Source organism: Pollicipes pollicipes, unplaced genomic scaffold (assembly GCF_011947565.3).
Source record: "Pollicipes pollicipes isolate AB1234 unplaced genomic scaffold, Ppol_2.1 Scaffold_4881;HRSCAF=5763_pilon_pilon_pilon, whole genome shotgun sequence".
Taxonomy (NCBI): domain Eukaryota; kingdom Metazoa; phylum Arthropoda; class Thecostraca; order Pollicipedomorpha; family Pollicipedidae; genus Pollicipes; species Pollicipes pollicipes.
The window spans coordinates 26,535,432-26,540,024 of record NW_023596576.1 but is presented as its reverse complement, the minus strand read 5'-3'; positions in this window follow the sequence as shown (position 1 = coordinate 26,540,024).

Below are 4,593 nucleotides of genomic sequence, written 5' to 3'. Positions count from 1 at the left end.
CAACAACCCGCCGTGTACCGAACAGACCAAGCCCGCCCACCCCGTGAGTGCGGACCAAGGCGCATCTCGCCATGTCTCCGCCTTGAGGCGCGAGGCTTGCGGAGATGAGGGTTTACTGAGACCCTGCAGTCTCTGTAGAGCTCTGTAGCCCACTGTCTCCCGCAGGAGGGCTTTCAGGCTTGCCTCAGCGCGAGAGCTCCGGAGTGGCGTCGACAGTCCTCGCCATGGTTCTCAGACAACACAATAGCACTTTCGGTCAGAATGGATGATAGAACAATCATTAGAGTTTCACTTTCAGCCTGTCTCCGTCCGCCCTGGAGCGTCAGGTCGATCGCGGTGGGGAGGGGGGAGATCGCGGTCAGGCCCTGCGGCGCTTTGGCGTCGACGTGACTAATGCGCCGCACCGGCTTCGGCTACACTTGTCTTGTTCTGACTCATCATCTAAATTTCCCATGCGCTTTTTACTTCAAACTCGCTCGCAACAAATGGTAACAACAGTTTTACATTTTTCGTGCGAATTCGTGCGCAGACTGCATGCCGACGGAACTGTATATGGCAACGCACATAAGCAGGTTAAGCATTATTTACTTTTTGTTCCCGAGGAATGCAATTTCCTATCTTAATCGAGTTGCTAGATGTGCTCACGCCATCTCCAAGGGTGACGGAAAATGTTAGGACTGTTTGCCTGTCTCAATGAAGTGTATCGAATGGGCCAAACGCAATTACTTAGACCGGAATCAGTTAAAACGCATCCGATGGGCTCAAATTCTTTGGCAAAGCATCCAACATGTGAGGTGACTGAGCGTCGACATCACTCGCGGCGATCGTCACGAGTGACGACGGCGATCGTCACGAGTGACGACGACCCTTGCGCTCTTACGGAAATCGCTGGCACTCTGGGGGTCATGGGCTCAAATGAACAACACTATGCACCTGTATAATTTTCATTGCCCAATCCACCTCAGTTGAGGTCGAGGTATCTTGCATGGAAGACGGGCCTCGGAAAGGGTAACGTTCGGCGCATTCCCGCACATTATCGGCGTTCCAAAGGTTTCATAGTTTTGGAGTCTGTTGGGGATTTGTAGCCGATGCATTCCCCTTATCTTGCTGTCACGTCACGTCTTTATCTATGGTTACCAAATAAGCTGACACGTAATCTTAAGATTGCTCCCAAAATGAGCGGATCCCTGGCTTGCGCGCGATAGTGCGTGCTGGTCGGCACACATCTACTTTTCTTCCCCAGCCCGATTGTCCGTTTCCCTCCGCTAGCATTAGTAAGTCTCTATCGCTGGGGTGCCCAGCCTTCGAAATCTGGACCCCGCTTCCAACCGTGATACTAGGCTTTCTCAGAAGTTAAACAACTTGACTTTTTCATGTTATGCTTATTGCAAACAAAAAAGAACCACCCTGGTACATTGGAGGTCGGCTTCATTTAGCATGAAACACCTTTTCCATGTCAATAGTAGGTGAAATCACAGTGATATTGTAAAGACCTAAAACATATATTGCACATCTTTCATAAGAATTGTTTACCTTGTTGGTGACAGCTGCTTCAACCTGTGATTTTCGGTTGCACAGGTTTATAAAGGCGAATGCTGTGCCAAATCAGGCCATTCAAGTTAGTCCTTCCTAGTTAAACTACGTATCATTCAGCTGGCGGCTGTAATTGTGCAGGCTGTAACAGATGTTATTACAACGGTAAATGTTATTACAACGGTACAACGGTTATTACAACGGTAAAGTTGTTACAGCCGCACAATTACAGCCGTGGCAGTGTTCACAACAAGCACGGTACAGTACTGCGCCTGTCCCGTGGCTGTCCTCGCAGCCGGAATGCGGCGAGGACAGCTGACACCCACATGGAATCCCAGCTGAGAAAATCCAAGTATTCGACATTTTGGATATTCGGAAATGGCTGTCGTGTTCGAATGGGCCCTACGGGACTTGCGTTGCCTTTTCGGAGACGGGACGTATATCTTTTTTGTGAACTATGTTTTCGCGCAGGTTTGGTACTCGTTCTTTTAAAAGGCATTTTAACATATTTCTAAGATCACAGCCATTCTTTATGCATTCCTTCGTTGATTTGCAGGATTCGCCGCACCGGAAGCCTGAGGCGGTTACCTCCCTATTTTCTCACAATTGTGATCGCTGCGATCATTTTACGGATACGCCAGGACCTTCTCTCCTGCCGCGTTTCTCAAGTCTCATCAAGCCTCTTCCAGTCTCCTCACCACGTCACTCAAGCAAAAATCCGTCCAGGGCGTCAGTCCGATGTGTTGCAGTGTGCCTATGTCTGCACTCTTTGCACTTATCTGTGCGTTTTGCACATAGCCATTTATTTCGCCCAACGGCCTGCCCAGTGCATTGTGCCCATACCTATGCTATATGCTACTACGCTCTGATTTGTTTGGATTCGGCGCTAATAACAACCCCAGCTTTCCGCATTTTTTTACGCTCTTTGTAGAGTATTGCGTCTGTCAATGACGTCCTCCGTTGCTCATTTTACCTGAACAATAAATATAACTATCAAACTATCCAATCTCGTTAGGTCGTAATTTTACTTTCGCTACGATGTAACAATGGTAACAAGTGAGGAGCAAACGCATTACCCGTTTCGTCTGCACAATTGTCCGTTAGCTGCGGTTCGATTAACAAAGGAGAAAACAACGCCAAAGAAATATGCATGTGATTTTTCGTTAGTAATTTTGATGCACACTAAGATAGGATTCATACCGTTCAGCGAGCACATCGTCCCTGACGCATTCATAACACTAAAACGAATGAAACAGAGACCGACAGTACCGCACGCGCATGCATGTACAGCAGAGGCTGGTGAAGCGGTGACGTCACGGGTGGTTTAGCGTTCCACCTGAGTGTTCCCGGTAGAAAGTCGGCCGGCGGCCGCACCGCCGGAGTGGCTCTTCCCTATCCTCATTACCAGATCAGTATCAGCCAACTAATATCGCCGACTGACCAGAAAGAAGAGCGAGAGAGAAAGTGTTTCTGGCGCGGCGTCGGGCCGACGGAGCGGGGCGCCCAGGGAGGGCTGGGACCGGAAGCGAGCACGCGCCACCCTCAGCTGCCTCGGCGGGCCGACAGAGCGGGGCGCCCAGGGACGGCTGGGACCGGCATTGCCGGGACGTCAGCAGCGAGCACTCGCCACCCTCAGCTGTCTCGGCGGACCGACGTAGCGGGACGCCCAGGGAGGGCTGGGACCGGCAGCGCTGGGACGTTATCAGCGAGCACTCGCCACCCTCAGCTGTCTCGGCGGACCGACGTAGCGGGACGCCCAGGGAGGGCTGGGACCGGCAGCGCTGGGACGTTATCAGCGAGCACTCGCCACCCTCAGCTGTCTCGGCGGACCGACGTAGCGGGACGCCCAGGGAGGGCTGGGACCGGAAGCGAGCACTCGCCACCCTCAGCTGTCTCGGCGGACCGACGTAGCGGGACGCCCAGGGAGGGCTGGGACCGGAAGCGAGCACTCGCCACCCTCAGCTGTCTCGGCGGACCGACGTAGCGGGACGCCCAGGGAGGGCTGGGACCGGAAGCGAGCACTCGCCACCCTCAGCTGCCCCGGCGGACCGGCAGGGTGATGCCGTGCCAGCCTCGATCCCTGTCCTCGGACCTGTCCGTTTTTTGGGCTGTGTTGGGTGAAGTATCACGCACGGACCGTGATTCGGCCTGGTAAAGCTTGGCCGACACTATTGACCAGTAAAGAATTGCTAGGTCTGCGTGAACGTTGCGTTTGTGATGATTTGAAAGCGACCGGGATGAGCCAGCCGCCGGAACTCATGCGCAAGTCTGAGGGTAACCGGCAGCGCGGTTGCGCCAGTCTGAGGGTAACCGGCAGCGCGGTGACTGGCAAAATGAGAAAATCGTGACGAAATAGAGCCGAGTATCACGTATACTGTTGATATTGAAATCGCTCTATGCCTACGCTTAATCTCCAAATTTTTGTTCAAATATTTGGACACTTAACACACATTGTCAAAATGACGCCTGTGAGCTGGTGTCGGCTCTGACATTTCATGTTCATCGCTAGTTGTGCAGTGGACCTGTGTTTCATCAGGACGAGGAGAACGATTATTTTCAATGGTTAGCAGAGTGCCCGCTTAACCAATGGGCTCGGGGATTAGCGCTTACGATCCCTACGTTGCGGATGCGTAATCGAAGTTCTCACAAGCCAGGGAGTACTGGAAGGACCTGGGAGAAGGCAAGGACTCCGCAACAGTTGGAACGGAGGACAAGTCCTCAAGCTGTGCGGCGTAACATTACACGTATGCAGCGGGAAGCGAATGAATGCCTTGATCCTCGATTCCCACTGCTGACCCCCGACGAAGTCTCCAGAGCAGGGACACCGAAAGTTTTCCCAAGCTGGAGACGCCGACAGATATTTTCGGTTATTTTTGTCCAGTCAACGTCGATGGGGCCAACGTTAAATTTTCAGATAGTTGGGGGGAGGGCCACTCCCCCCCCCCCCCCATCACACCCCTGGCTTCCATCACTCCTCCTCCCTTCCAGAGTAGGAGTATCCGATTGGGCAAATAACAAAAATCATAACCTAAACAGGATATACGACTGAATGCATTACCA